The following is a 16,519-nucleotide window of genomic DNA, read 5'->3' as shown; positions in this document are numbered from 1 at the left end:
GATGCAACATTGGAAGTGCTCACACATCATGGCAAGAAATTTGGAAGCTAGCTACCTTGCCAACCAACTGGGAGAGATCCATATTTGTGCCCATTCCAAAGAAAGGTGACCCAACAGAATGCAGAAATTATCAAACAATATCATTAATATCACATGCAAGCAAAATTTTGCTGAAGATCATTCAAAAGCAGCTGCAGCAGTATGTTGACAGGGAGCTGCCTGAAATTCAGGCTGGATTGAGAAGAGGATGTGGAACCAGGGATATCATTGCTGATGTCAGAGGGATCCTGGCTGAAAGCAGAGAATACCAGAAGGATGTTGACCTGTGTTTTATTGACTATGCAGAGGCATTTGACTGTGTGGATCATAACAAATTATGGACAACATTGCAAGAATGGGAATTCCAAAACACTTAATTGTGCTCATGAGGAACCTGTACGTAGTTCAAGAGGCAGTTGTTCGAACAGAACAAGGGGATACTGCGTGGTTTAATATCAGGAAAGGTGTGCGTCAGGGTTGTATCCTTTCACCGAACCTATTCAGTCTATATACTGAGCAAATAATCCAAGAAGCTGGACTGTATGAAGAAGAACAGAGCATCAGGTTTGGTGGAAGACCTGTTAACAACCTGCGATATGCAGATGACACAACCTTCCTTGCTGAAAGGGAAGAGGACTTGAAGCACTTACTGATGAGGACCAAAGACCATAGCCCATATTATGGATTACACCTCAACATAAAGAAAACAAAAATCCTCACAACTGGACCAGTGATCAACATCATGATAAATGGCAAAAAGATTGAAGTTGTCAAGGATTTCATTTTACTTGGGTCCACAATCAACGCTCATGGAAGCAGCAGTCAAGAAATCAAAACATGCATTGCGTTGGGCAAATATGCAGCAAAAGACCTCTTTAAAGTGTTGAAAAGCAAAGATGTCACCTTGAAGACTAAGGTGCACCTGACCTAAGCCATGGTATTTTCAGTTGCGTCATATGCATGTGAAAGCTGGACAGTGAATAAGGAAGACTGAAGAAGAGTTGACGCCTTTGAATTGTGGTGTTGGCGAAGAATATTGAATATACCATGGACTGCCAAAAGAACGAACAAATCTGTCTTGAAGAAGTGCGACCAGAATGCTCCTTAGAGGCAAGGATGGCGAGACTACACCTGACATACTTTGGACATGTTGCCAGGAGAGATTGGTCCCTGGAGAAGGACATCATGCTTGGTAAACCAAAAACCAAACCCCCTGCCGTCGAGTTGATTCCGACTCATAGCGACCCTATAGGACAGAGTAGAACTGCCCTATAGAATTTCCAAGGAACACCTGGTGGATTCAAACTGTCAACCTTTTGGTTAGCTGCCATAGCACTTAACCACTATGCCACCAGGGTTCCCCATGCTTGGTAAAGTACAGGGTTAATGAAAAAAAGAAGACCATCAAGGAGATGGATTGACACAGTGGCTACAACAACGGGCTCAAGCACAAAGATGATTGTGGGTGTGGCACAGGACAGGACAGTGTTTAGTTCTGTTGTACATGGAGTCGCTATGAGTCACAGCCAACTCGAGGGCACCTAACAATAACAACAAAGGCATGCTGAAAAAAAGTTAACTTTCTGTATTTATGGGATTGTGTAGATCAGAATGAAGAATCAGAAACAAAGTAAATGAAAGTGATGTTTCTGTGCCAGACCTACTCTCCCTGATGAGGTTCTGATGGTAGCGGAATGGCGATGTGAGCTAGGGATGGGGATGTGAGCTGGGGGGTGAGGATGTGAGCTGGGGGAGATGTGAGCTGGGGATGGCGATGTGAGCTGGGGGGTGAGGATGTGAGCTGGGGGGTAGGGATGTGAGCTAGGGGTGGGAATGTGAGCTGGGGGGGTGGGGGTGTGAGCTGGGGGTGGGGGTGTGAGCTGGGGGGGTGGGGATGTGAGCTGGGGGAGTGGGGGTGTGAGCTGGGGGGTGGGGATGTGAGCTGGGGGGGTGGGGATGTGAGCTGGGGAGGGTGGGGATGTGAGCTGGGGGTGGGGGTGTGAGCTGGGGGGTGGCAGTGGAGCCCTGGCAGCTTTCCTGCTCCTGCCAGCCCACGGCGCAGTTGCCCTGCAGCAGTCCTCATTAGGTAGCATTTACCGGTTGCTGGGAAAGGCTAATCCTGGAATTACCAAAACCTCTTCTGTTTTTCTTTTTTTTGGATCAGGATTAAAATTGAGGTAATAAATAGAACATAGACAGGCTTTGCTCAAACAGCCACATACTGTACAACCTTAGGTGAATTTCCCAAGTCGTAAGAACTTCTGTTTCCTCTTCCTTAAAATGAGCCCAGTAATACTTACATGACAGGGTTGTTGAGAGAATTAAATACAGTAATGTAGGTAAAGCACCTCACGTGTTACCTGACACACAGGCTACACTCGCTTACTGGTAGCTACAAAGCAAATTTCTGTAATGGTAAATTGAGGATTCACTGTCTTTGGTATGATTGGAAAAAAATCTAGTGAACGATTACTTGATGTAATTCAATTATTTTTTATTCTAATAATATTAAAAGTGATACCTTTTGATAAAATATAAAATTATATTTTCATGCAATAAATTCTATTTTTTCTCTTTTTAATTATCAAATTGTCAAAACCTTAAACATCAGAATACTGAAGTTAAATTACATGTTTGTTGAAACTTGAGGAGCACGCTTATTCAGAATGAAATATTGCATTGTATTTATGATACCCCTACTCTTTCCGTTAGCCCACTTAGTTGAACATTTGAAGAGCACGGGAGAGAGGACAGCTCTCGTGTCGTCAGACGTCGCAGGCTCAGGGTTTGTTTGTTACCGTGCTGACGTCAGAGCTGTGTTTATGCTTTGACATAATCAGCAGCAGGAGACAACCCATCGCTGTCATATCTTTTCAATGCTTGTGTGTAGAGGTCTCTTTTTTTCCCAGTTGATGTAGATTTTCCTTATGGAGATGCGACCTCGTAGTGAGATGTGCCTGAAACCATGGTACATGCTAGCACTCCCGTTAAGATAACGTGTACTCCATGACTGTGAGGCGAAGCCCAGCCTCCACTCATTAAAGTGTAAATGGACTTTTCTGACTTCCCAGCCAGGCCCTCTGATAAATGCAGTAGTTTCATCACAAAGCCAAGCCTTACTAATATTGACATGAGCAGAAGACATCACGCACACCCAGTCACTGAGTGGAAAAAATGTGTTTTGTTAACACAAGAGTTGTTTGACTGACAGACGGTGATAAGCATAACCATTCTCCTAAATTATTACACCGCTTATAAAAAGGAAGTGATGATTCCTGGAGGCGTCGAGATGTCATTGTGCAAATGGAGGCCCTGAAGTGTGAACACTGTTCACTGTCCGCCCTAGTACTGGCTGCAGACCACGCAGGCAGAAGAGCTTACTTCCACCGTCAAGGCGGGGAGGACTCCGCTCAGCAGTCCCGTGCAGGTTCCTGCCCTTGCTATACCGCCTTTTCACCTTACGGTAACGATATCTGAGATGAAATTAGTTTTCCCTACTTTAGTGTAATCTGCCAAATGCTTAATTTTTAACAGCAAAACATGAAGCATGGGCACGACTACCAAGTGTGTCAGTAACTGATTCTGATCATATAAAACTTACTAAAAGATAAAAGTGTGAGTGTGTAATTCTGGTTGTATACCTTCTGAAAAAAAGCCTGCTGCCAAATTTGACACGTGTCTAAATATATGTTGTATGCTGCCTTAACATGTAACTTGCAGCATATTGAAAATTGTTCTTGTTGTGGTGGCTTACATGGCTCTGCAGAAGGAGAAGTACTGTTTTAAGGCAGTGTTATAGGTTGAATTGTTTCCCCCCGAAAACATGTGTCAACTTGGTTAAACCATGATTCCCGGTATTGTGTGGCTGCCCTCCATTTTGTGATTCTTCTATGTGTTATAGATCATAATCTCTGCCTTTGGTTAAAGAAGATTAGGGTGGGATGTAATGCCCTTACTAAGGCCACATCCCTGATCCAGTGTAAAGGGAGATTCCCTGGGGTGTGGTCTGCACCACTTTTTATCTTATAAGAGATAAAAAGAAAGGGAGGCAAGCAGAGAGTGGGGGACCTCATACCACCAAGAAAGCAGTGCTGGGAGCAGAGCTCATCCTTGGACCTGGGGTTCCTGTGGCAGGGAAGCTACTAGACCAGGGAAAGACTGACAACATGGAACTTCTTCCAGAGCCACCAGACAAAGCCTTCCCCTGGAGCCGATGCCCTGAATTTGGACTTGTAACCTACTAGGCTGTAAGAAAATAAATTTCTCTTTGTTAAACTCATCCACTTGTGGTATTTCTATTATAGCAGCACTAGGTGACTAAGACAGGCAGAATTTGAATACTGCTACTAAACATATGGAGTGATAAGGGAAAAAATGCAAAAAGGCACCAATTGCAAAATCTGATTTATATAAATTGTTTTATTGATGCACTCATTCTTTCGTTACAGAAGCATTTACTACACCTACTATGCACCAGACACTAGAGATACAAAGGCATTAGGAACTGGTCCACACCCTCAAGAATTCACTGTTGTTTCTAGTCTACCCAGTGGTACATAGTATGCTCTCTTTTCTCAGAGAAAAGATTGAAGTTGTCAAGGTTTTCATTTTACTTGGATCCACAATCAACACCCATGGAAGCAGCAGTCAAGAAATCAAAAGATGCATTGCATTGGGAAAACCTGCTGCAAAAGACTTTTTTAAAATGTTGAAAAGCAAAGATGTCACCTTGAGAACTCAGGTGTGCCTGATCTAAGCCATGGTGTTTTCAATCTCCTCATATGCATTTGAAAGCTGGATGATGAATAAGGAAGACCAAAGAATTGATGCCATTGAATTGTGGTGCTGGTGAAGAATATTGAATATACCACGGACTGCCAAAAGAACGAACAAATCTGTCTTGGAAGGAGCACAGCCAGAATGCTCCTTAGAAACGAGGATGATGAGACTGTCTCACATACTTTGGACATGTTGTCAGGAGGGACCGTCCCTGGAGAAGGACATCATGCTTGGTAAAACAGAAGGTCAGCAAAAGAGAGGAAGACCCTCAAGTAAATGGATTGACACAGTGGCTGCAACAATGGGCTCAAGCATAGCAACAATTGTGAGGATAGTGTAGGACCAGGCAGTGTTTCATTCTGTTGTGCATAGGTTCACTATGAGCTGGAATTGACTTGATGGCACCTAACAACAACAACAACTTTCTTCTGATTGAAAGGAAGGAAGAGCCAAGAAAAGTGCATACAAAGAAAAAAATTGATACGTAGACACTGTGATAATGAGAAATAGTGAGGTGCTTTCCTGTTTATTTTTATCTCCAGCATTGCTTTTTGGAAACGTAAAATAGCATGACAGAAAGCTTCAACAATTTATACAGAACTCCGAAGCCAGTCCCTAGGCTCTGCTTTATTTCCTTGTTCTTTCTATTTTAGCCAATTTTCTTCCTTTTCACAGAGAGAGAGGTGGGCGGGGGGAACCCTGGAGCCTGGCTTACTTTGAAAAACGTAAACTGTTAAAGAAAGAGCAGGACCATGGTCTCAGGGAACATCTAGCTCAAATGGCATAACATAGTTTATAAAGAAAATGTTCTACATTCTAGTTTGGTGAGTAGTGTCTGGGGTCTTAAAAGCTTGTGAGTTGCCTTCTAAGATACTCCACTTGTCCCACCTCAGCTGGAGCAAGGGAGAGTGAAGAAAATGAAAGACACAAGGGGAAGATTAGTCCAGAGGACTAATGGACCAGAACTACCACAGCCTCCCCCACACTGAGTCCATTATAACTAGATGGTGCCTGGCTACCACCATCAACTGCTCTGACAGGGATCACAATAGAGGGTCCTGGACAGAGCTGGAGAAAAATGTAGAACAAAATTCTAACTCACAAAAAAAGACCAGACTTACTGGCCTGACAGAGACTAGAGAAACCCTGAGAATATGGCCCCTGGACACCCTTTTAACTCAATACTGAAGTCACTCCAGAGGTTCACCCTTCAGCCAAAGTTTAGACAGGCGCATAAAACAAAACAAGACTAAAGGGGCACAACAGCCCAGGGGCCAGGACTAGAAGGCAGGAAGGGACAGGAAAGCTGGTAAAAAGGAACCCAGGGTTGAGAAGGGAAGAGTGTTGACATGTCCTGGGGCTGGCAACCAACGTCACAAAATAATATGTGTACTAATTGTTTTTTTTGTTGTTGTTATTTAACGAGAAACTAGTTTGCTCTGTAAACTTTCGTCTAAAGCACGATAAAAGAAAACAAAAAGAGAAGAATGGAGGAGAGAGGGAGGAAGGAAGAGAAGAAGCAAGACAAGAAAAGTAATTTTAAAAAAGAAGGACCAGGGGCCAGCAGAAGGATAGTGCCTGTAGAGAGGAGGAGAGAGCCTCCCTCACGAAATCTCATTTCACGGCCGCGCACCACGTCTGCGCAGATAGCGCTGCCTCAGCAAAGCCAGGCCAAACTCAGGCTCCTGTGATTTTTCCTTCCTGCGGAAACAGAACGTTCAGTAGTTAGAGGTGACCTTGAAACTGACTGATAGCCACATCGTTGTCCTACTGCTTCGTACTTAGAGAGCTTGTAGAACGATCTTTTGGAGATTTAGGATCTTTGTTTATACCCCCATCGTTTTTTTGTGAAAGTGGTTCCTTTTTTTTTTTAATCTACATAGTTTTTTTTAAATTGTTTTTTAGGTGAAGGTTTACAGAACAAACTAGTTTCTCATTGAACAGTTAGTACACATATTGTTGTATGACATTGGTTAATGGCCCCATGACATGTCGGTACTTTCCCTTCTCAACCCTGGGTTCCCTATTACCAGCTTTCTTGTGCCCTCCTGCCTTCCAGTCCCTGCCCCAGGACTGGGGCACCCCTTTAGTCTTGTTTTGTTCCACGGGTGTGTTCAGTCTTTAGCTGGAGGGTGGAAAGTGGTTACTCTTCTTTAAGATGTTTGAAACTAGTTTTCTTAAGAATTATTCTGGTCTTCTAATAACAATAACAGCCAACATTTGTCATGATCTTATTTTGTGCCAGGCATTGTGCCAAACACCTTATGTGGATTTTCTCATTTTGTCCACAATTCTGTGATGAATTATTGGGGTTAAAAAACAGTTGCTGTCAAGTTGATTCTGATTCAAGGTGACCCATGTGTGTCAGAGTAGAACTGTACTCCATAGCATTTTCTTTTTTTGTTGTTGTTTTATCTTAATAATTTATATTTTGTTGTTGTTCAGAATATACAAAGCAGAGCATAAACCAGTTCAACAACCCATATGTACAATCTACACGGACAATCCACTGGCATCGATTACACTCAAGTTGTATAAACATTCTAGCCCCCCTTTCTGAATATTTCCTCCTCCATTAACATAAACCCTCTGCCCACCCCCTCAAGCTTCCGATCGAACCTTTCGAATTGCCATTGTCAACTGGATACTGTAGAGATAGTTCTTTAAAAGAGCACATTGCTCAAGGCAAACATTCTTTACTAATTAAGCTAAAGTTTTGTTTGGTTTAAGGAAGACTTCAGGGGACATTTTTGTTTTAAGGTTTAAAGATTATCTCAGGGCAGTAGTTTTGGGGATTCATCCAGCCTCAGTGGCTCCAGAAAGTCTGGATTCTCTGAGGCTCCATAGGGTTTTCAGTGGCTGATTTCTCAGAAGTAGAGGGCTACACCTTTCTTCCTAGGTGGTGCCTCTGGGTGAACTCAAACCTCTAACCTTTCAGTTAGCAGTTGAAGGAGTTAACTGTTTGCTCTGGTTAAAGAGTTATCTATTATTTCTCTAAAAGCGGTAGGAAGGATATACTTAAAAAAAAAAATAAACTAGTGATTAATTTATCTTCTAAATGACCTCCACCTTCATTATGTCCTCTGGCAGTTCTTGCATGTTACATAAAAAGAAAAAAAAAAAAAAAAAAGCCATCCCTAATACCCGACAGGAGGGAAGTCTTGTAAAAATGCCCTGGGCAGTAGACAGTGAGGTCAGATATGAGGTCAGATATGAGGTAGAGAAACACCACAGCAGGTGGGCCATTCAGCACCTCCAGAGACCTGGGTCCTGTGCTGATAAATGTCCTTGGCTACTAACTGAAAGATAGCAGTTCAAACTCACCCACCAGCTCCATGGAAGAAAGACCTGGCGATCTGCTCCTGTAAAGATATGTCCTAGCACACCCTGCTGGGTATCTCCCCTCTGCCAGGTGGGGCCATTATGAGTGAAGATCAGCTCCGTGGCACCCTACAGCAACAACAATAGTTCAGTGAAATATTGGCCGTAACACTTCCCTTTATTTATGCTTCATTACTTTAGGCTCCGTTTTTTAAGGATGTGTTTGTAAATTGTTTAGTGATTAGCTGAAATTCACCTGATATGAAGATTGTGTTAAGCAAATTAATCAACAAACAAAACAAAAACCCATTGTGGTTGAATCTATTCAAAGTCATAGTGACCCCGGTGGACAGAGCAGAGCTGCCCCGTAGGGTCTCCAAGGCTCTAGTCTTTATGGAAGCCGACTGCCACGTCTTTCTCCTGTGGAGCAGCTGGTGGGTTGGAACCACCAACCTTTCAGTTAGCAGCCAAGCAGTTAACCACTGCGCCACAACGGCTCCTCAAGCAAATTAATGGTGATAATGAAATTGCAAAGGTGAGACTTAAACTGCTTAAGAGAACAAAATTTTCACACATTTTTTTTTTTTATATAGGTTTTTGTGTGTGTGTGTGCTTTAGGTGAGCGTTTACAGAGCAGATTAGTTTCTCATTAAACAGTTAATACACAAATTCTTTTATGATATTGGTTGCCAGCCCCTCAATGTGTCAGCACTCTCCCTTTCTCCCCGCCAGGTTTCCTGTTTTCATTCATCCGGTTTTCCTGTCCCTTCCTGTCTTCTCATCACTGCCTTTGGGCTGGTGTGCTCCATTTAGTCTCGTATCCGTGATTGAACTAGGAAGCACGCTCACTCCTCATGTCTGTTATTGTTTGCCCTGTAGGCCTGAGTAACCTTTGGCTGAAGGGTGAACCTTGGGAGTGACTTCAGTACTTAGTTAAAAGGGTGTCCAGGGGCCATGTTTTGGGGATTTCTCCAGTCTCTGTCAGACCAGTAAGTCTGGTCTTTTTTTGTGTGAGTTAGAATTTTGTTCTACCTTTTTCTCCATCTCTGTCCGGGACCCTCTGTTGTGATCCCTGCCAGAGCAGCAGTCGGTGGTGGTAGCCAGGCACCATCCAGTTATTCTGGGCTCAGTCTGTCAGAAGTTGAAAATTTTTACACATTTTGGAAACACAAATTTTCAGACTACTCATTTAGAAGTTTCTTATCTAAAACAACAACGGAAAACATAAAGCACCATAAAAAGTACTGTTTGGATTTGTAAGATTTGCTTATATTTTTGCACTCCCCTCTATTTTTTTTTTTTTATTATAAAGATTTTCAAACAAAAAAAGCACCAGCAATAATTAATGCCCACCCACCCAATACGTGGGTAGCATAGCTGTTGGGCACGTGAGCATTTTTTATTTTGCTTAAGTATTTTAAAGTAAATTAATGATGTCATACTTCACCCCAAAATACTCCAGTATGCAAAATAATCACGTTTTCCTACATAACCAGAAAACCACTGTCACACCTAACAAAACTTACAGTAGTTCCCTAACGTTACCTAACACAGTGCCCATGATCAAGTTTCTCCAGTTATCTTCCATATGTCTTTAAAAATTGGTTTGCTCAGACCAGGGCCCAGTCAAGGGCCATACAGTACATTTGGTTCTCATGCCTCTGAAGTGTCGTTTAGTCTAGAACAGCTGCCTCTTGCCGCCTCCCGTCTCTTGGTACTGCCTCGTTGAGACTGTGCCGTTAGCCTATGGACACCCACCTCTGCCTTTGTCCCCGCCCCCCGTTCTTGCGTTGTCAGTTAGCTTGTTGGGACGAATAAGGCTTTCATGTACAGTGATTCTAATATCAGTGGAGACTAATATTTGGAAATAGATAGTCTTTATTATTTAATAGATAAAAAAGTTACTATAACTGATTAAAGTCTATTAAAGTTAAAATGTTCACATTTGAGAAATATTTTTGAGTCATATAACTGAAAAAGCTATCCAAATTTCTGTGCATGGGATAAACCAAACTCTTGTTCACAGAGTAAAAATGGGTCTAAAGGGAAGAATGAATGTCTCTATCATTCCAGTCCCCGGAGGAAACTCTTAGTATGGTTTCTTGTGTATATTCTTCAAAATGTTCTTTCTGAATATTTAAGCAAAAATATAATACCTACATATTATCAGATTTTTAGAGAAACTTTACTACGCTACACAAGCCCTTTCTACAACTAGCTGTTCTCCAATTACACTACCACTGATTATAATTTAAGGAGCCATGGTGGCGCAGTGGTTAAGTGCTTGGCTGCTAATCAAAAGGTCAGTGGTTTGAACCCACATAGCAGCTCCACAGGAGAAAGACCTGGCGATCCGTTTCCTTGAAGATGACAGCCTAGAAAACCCTGTGGAGCAGTTCTGCTGTACCACATGGGGTCACTGTGAGTCGGAATCAGCTGGACAGCAGTTAACACCAGCACCAATGATGATATTACCTATAGCCTGTTCTCCACAAAACCATCGTAACTCGGATCTTGTTTCTCTCTGCTTAAAACCATTAGGGCTTCCCACTGCCCATACCATAAATTCTGTCTCATCCTCCTGGTCTACAAAGCCTTCATCCTGTGGCCCCTACCTGCTTTCTCACCTAAACCCATAAACCCTTCCCCTTGGCCTGCGCCCTGGCCTTCCTGCTCCTTGAACGTGGCAGTCAGCCCCTGCTCCGGCTTGTCCTCTGCCTTGAGTCTCTCCCTTGAACTATGCGACTGGTTCCTGTTGTTCACACCTCAGCTCAAAGGTCCTTTTCCAGAAATGCTTCCATACCACTCAGCCACTACTACCTGCCTACCTACTCATTGCCATCAATGGGATTCCTACTCATAGCGACCCTAGAGGATGGAGTAGACCTGCCCCATAGGGTTTCCAAGGCTGTAATATTTACAGAAGCTGACTGCCACATCTTTCTCCCCCGAGCGGCTGGTGGGATCAAACAGTGACCTATAGGCTAGCAGCCGAGTGCTTAACCACTGTGCTACCAGGGCTTCTTAACTCCATCACTACTATCCTATTGTTCTATTTTAGTTGTCAGTAGAGCTCTTATATCTGAAACCTTCTTGTTTACCTCCTTGTTTACTTGGGTCTTACCTGTTTTTGCCTCCACACACACATGCTTTCCTACACCCTGGCCCACACTGAATATTGTGAGATTTAATAATTCTTTGTAATCTAATAAATAAATATTGGGTTTTTTGGGGACATTTTTAAGAATTGTGAGTGTACTTATAATTTTTGATTACTAGTAACAGAAAATCCACTTAAAGTGGCTTTCATTTAAAATAAAGTGAGAGTGTTTTGGTTCACATGACTGAGAAATCTGGAGCTGGGTTCGTCCATTCAGGACAACTTCACTTAAGGGCTCACCTGTGTCCTAGGACACGTCAGCCCTGTGACTTGCCTGCACAGGCTTGTCTCAGACAGGCTTCCACGTGTTTGAGCAGAGAGGTCACTAGAGAGGGAGGCTGCTTCTTGCCTGGATAGTTTCGGCAAACTTCTGCTTGATCAGCCTGAATCACGTACCCATCCCCGAACCAATCATTGTGGCCATGTGGCTAGAAGGTGCTGTTGACAGGTCTGGATCACATTTCCAGCAGGGAGTCAGGTAGCAGGTCAGCCCACCTGAGCCACATAGACTGAGAGTGGAAAAGGAGTGGCTCACAGGAAGAAAGGGCCCTGGAAGCAAAAAAGGAGAAATAATCATAAGTGTCTCAGCTCCTATGCTCTTCTCCCATATACATTGGGAATGTGTGTTTATTTTCCTGTGAATTGCCTGTTTATATCATTTGCTTATTTATTTAATGAGGTCGTTTATTAGTTTCTTATTGATTTGAAAGAGCCTCCCCACCCCCCCTTAGGAAACTAGCTCTCGATCATATATACTATATATATTTTTTTCACTTTTTTGCCTAAACTTTCCATAGGAAATTTTAGAATATGACATAATTGGATTAATCAATCTTCCTTATTCAGCATTTATTGAGCACCTAGAAAAGGTAAGGAGGTACCATTAGGTACTGAGAACACAGAGGTGAATAAAGCAGGGAGCAGTCCCTTGAAGAAAGGGTTGGCTGGGTAGGAGAGACTGTAAGGTTGACTAACTCTGACCAGATGGCGTCATGTAAGGCTTCAGAGTTGAAATCTGAACTGTTTCCAAAGGAATGAGTCTGACATGGAGGGAGGAGGGGCATTTTCTTCAACACTGAAGCTTCTCTGCTCTAGGTATGGTTCCTATATTGTCATAACTGAGAATTTTATAAGTAGCTCACGACAAAAAACGGCAGGAGTTCTTGGAGCCTCTTCTGAAGATTCTCACGCCCTTGTTTATTATAGTGGTGTTTCAGAGCCCTGCTGTGCAATGCTGATTCTGCAGCTAGCTGTGACACTTGTGGTCTGTGTAGACGTGGTGATGTTACACTTGGTTTTCCATCCATTTTACAAGGGATGTGGATTTTTGTACACTATTGATCACTATTTCGATTCTTTGTAAGGCCTTTATAAGACACCTTTATAAGTTAATTTAGGCATGTTAGAAGCTCAGATGTGTTAAGAGTGTTCAGACAACCAAAATCTGTCTTTAGAAGTCAAACAAATAATCAACAGTACCCAGTTTTAAGCTATATCTAACTAGCACAAAGCTTCAACTGGCTCTGGAAAATGTATAACTACTGACTAGCAATACGGTCTTGGCTTGACTTTTCTTCAGCGTCCTCATCTATAGTACAAGAAGCTTGGACTAGTAGACCTGAAGGTCCTTCCATTTCTTGGGATTTATAATGCCTGAGGAGCACTGATGTGCAGTGTTTAAGAACTGTACCTACTAACCCAAAGGTCAGCAATTTGAATCCACCAGGTGCTCCTTGAAAACCGTATGGGTCGGTTCTGCTCTGTCCTTTAGGGTCTCTGTGAGTCAGAATCAACTCGACAGCAACGGGTTACGTAGGGGTTTTTATGATCTGTGAGGACGTAAGTAGGCAATTATGAGAGAAGACAGTGACATCCAGAGGAGAGTTTTATGTTTATCAGTGAAAGGCAGCGCCACGTTGTGAGACTCCTGGAGACCCAGCCATCCGTTTCCTCTTCATGAAACTGAGCTCATAGTGAATGCCTCACCAAGCTCGTGGACTTGTGAAAATCGGCCTAGAAAGTGGGTGTGAAGACAATGCCTGGCACAAATACAGCGTATCATTAGCAGCCGCAGCGGCAGTAGTGGGCGCTTGACTATTTTATGGACACACAGGTAGAACCTTGTCACCACGAACATCACAAGCGTTCTTATATGTATGTATGTATATGTACGTATACATATGTACGGATGGATCAGGTTTCAGCTTCATTAATATTTCTTTAATTGTACCCCTGATTTCTCCTTGAAAACTCAGTTTCTTCTCAAAGATTATAATCTACGTTGAGGGCATTGCCCATGCTTCGCCCCAGTCCACATGAATTTTTGCTGTATTTAAGTTTTCCGGCTCTGTGCTCAGACCTTTCTGTTCTCTAAAGTCCACTCAGCGTTGCTCCATTCACCCAGGAAGTAGGACTTTTTTATTTGTATCATTTCTGTTGGCCATTTTTGCCAATTTTATTTAATTTATATGTACCTATTCCCAAATAAGAGGCTCGATGTAACTCTTAAGGTTTAATAAAATAGAAAAATATTGATCAGAAAAATATACCATAAGGATTCTAATCAGAATTTTTCAAAGTGTGTTCCAAGGAACACTGGTGCTGTTGGGTGTTAACAGTTGCTATGAAAACAAGAAGAGGGGTGAGGTTCAGTAGATAGACAGACAGACAGACAGGAACAAACACACCCCAGATTAAACAAAATCAAATAAATCGATGGTAGTTCTCCTCACTGGAAACATCTTTCAGGATTTTTGTTCCATAGAATAAAATCAAAAAGTTTTTTTCAGAAAGACAAAGCTGTTTGTGGCACTTGTCTCGGAATAAATTCTCTCTTTTGTCTTTAACAAGGGGACACCGAGTGACGACGTAGAGAAATCCTCAGCATCATTTCTTCAGCCAACAGAGGTGGTTTGTGTAGTCATGGTGGTTACACAAGGTTCCATCCATGTCACGGGGGTGTGGACTTGTGTACAGTATTAATCCCTCTTTCAATTCTTCCATATTGAAAATAGTGCTTTTTACAAGTTTTGTATGCTTTGTAGCAATTTTAAAAACCGAATTAGAATAATGAAGTGTTGTAAGGGTAGAAATTACTTTTAATTTTTGCATTGTTCCTGGTTTGCATCCTTCTGTGTTATCTGTCAGTCAACTTGTAACATATAAATTCACAAAGGCAAAATAGCAGTAAATCAAATAGCAGATTTTAAACTCTCAGCTAAACCTTTTCCTGTAGAAACACCTAAAATGCACAGAGGTGACTGAATCTAAATGCCCGCTGTTTGAAAGAAAGGGAAACTGCTTCTTGCTGCAATAACTATGAAAACAATTAAAACCAAATTTATAAAATTCATTAAGTTTAGTTTACTTTTTTTTTAAACATAATTACTACATTATTTGTCTACTAAATCCAAATGGTTGACCTTGAATTACCTGTTCAAAATTTAAAAGAATAACAACCTTACAGCTGTATCGATTTACACATAGGCAGGCACGTAGGTGGGCAGGCAGGCAGGCAGGTGGGCAGGCGGGTGGGCGGGTAGGCAGGTAGGTAGGTGGGCAGGCAGGCAGGCAAGTGGGCGGGCGGGTGGGCGGGTAGGCAGGTAGGTAGGTGGGCAGGCAGGCAGGTAGGTAGACGGACTGAATGGTGGATATTATATCTGTGTGGATCCCATAAAGTAATGTGTCATCTGGGGTGGAACTCTCATTCCCTAAACAGACGTAGTGAAGCTTTTTTCCGTTGAATGATGTGTTGCCTCTTCATGTAAAATAATGGAGGATAGTAAGTGCAGACCAAATCGTTTGTTATGTTTTATAAAATTCATTTCTAAATGCACTGGGTTAGATTTCAAAATTAGAAATACACTTTAAAGTGACTAATGAAGGCCTGTACAGGATTTAATAGTGTGCAGCTGTTTCCTACAAAGTATTATTCTGTAAAACATTCAAATAAAATGACTTTGATGAAACTTGAGTAAAATAAAAAATGTAAATATTTATTTTATCCCTTTTCCAGTAGTTGAGGGGAAGGCTGGAAAAGATTAGAGTAGGGGTCATGTTGCCTTTTCAAGGATGTTTTGTGAGGTCTTGCAGAACAAACAGTATCAGATAAGGTTGACCCCTAGGGATTGTGCCGACATTTTATACATGTGAAAGATCTATGAACATACTCAAGACAGAGCAAAATAAGAAGCGCTCTAAGTGTTTGGAAAAAAAAATACTGGTAATATTGATTTAGAAAGACAGATATGTGCACGTCTAGAAAAGTATAAAATATGTGAACATTTTAAATGGAGACCTTAGTACCACAATTCAGTAACAGCTCACGTTACATGTTATAAGTACCCTTTTACCAAAAAAGCAACTATATACTTGTTTAAAATATTAATATTTTATATGATGTTTAATAAAATTACATGACTTTTTTACATCTATGTCAGAAGCTTTGAGAAATAACCGATGAAGTGTAACCTTAGAACATTTAGAAAATGTATTTAAACCAGTTTTGTACTTCTATACTTTGTTATTTTTTTATTTATTATTATACTTTGTCTTACAAAAATGGTTACAAAAGAATTTAGGATCCTTAAAATATTAGTGTTCTTGTGCACAAGAAATAAAGCTTTAGAAAATAAAATTGTTTAGTTTGTATCGTCATAATTAAAGTTGAAGAAAAAATTACCAAGTTGTTTTAATATTCAGGATAAGAGCCCTTGCATATAAGACTCTGTTATGGAAATTCTGACAGCCCTGTAACTGCCGACCTGGTTGTGTTGTTTGGAGTGGTCTCCTCGGATCCAGGGAGAAAGCTCACAGGCAGTTCACAAGCGGCACTTTCTCTCCTGTGGCATTGTCTGTCCCAAGGAGACACTGATTTCCTGCCACTTCTCCTGTTCAGAGCAAGCCTTGAGAGGGCGGGCCCTTATAGCTACCCAGCTACATTAGATTTTGAAAGAGAGGGACTGTGTGTTCTATTTAGTCTTCATCCGTTGTTTTCTGCAGACGTGCGTTTATTTGTATGGTGTGTAACCTAAAACAAAACACTGTGCTGTCAGATATCATTAGAGCGGACTCCATATGCCATTAAGCCCAAATCAGACAAAAAGCGTAACCTCAGGTAGTTTACTCTTAGAAATTATGAGGACCATATGCTAGGAATTCTTAATGATGAGGTCTGCCAAGAAGCTCCAGAGAGTGATCCAATTAATACATGCTTTACTG

At 41.8% G+C, this 16,519-nt stretch overlaps 1 protein-coding gene across 5 annotated transcripts in view; it reads left to right on the top strand.

Annotated features, from left to right (window-relative positions):
* Positions 1 to 16,519, top strand: part of NBEA (neurobeachin) — a 914,947-nt gene that overhangs the window by 781,697 nt on the left and 116,731 nt on the right. The gene's annotated exons all lie outside the window — the stretch shown is intronic.

The sequence above is a fragment of the Loxodonta africana genome, chromosome 17, assembly GCF_030014295.1.
Source record: "Loxodonta africana isolate mLoxAfr1 chromosome 17, mLoxAfr1.hap2, whole genome shotgun sequence".
NCBI lineage: Eukaryota > Metazoa > Chordata > Mammalia > Proboscidea > Elephantidae > Loxodonta > Loxodonta africana.
The sequence above is the reverse complement of the archived record's forward strand: the minus strand, read 5'-3'. Positions and strand labels throughout refer to the sequence as shown.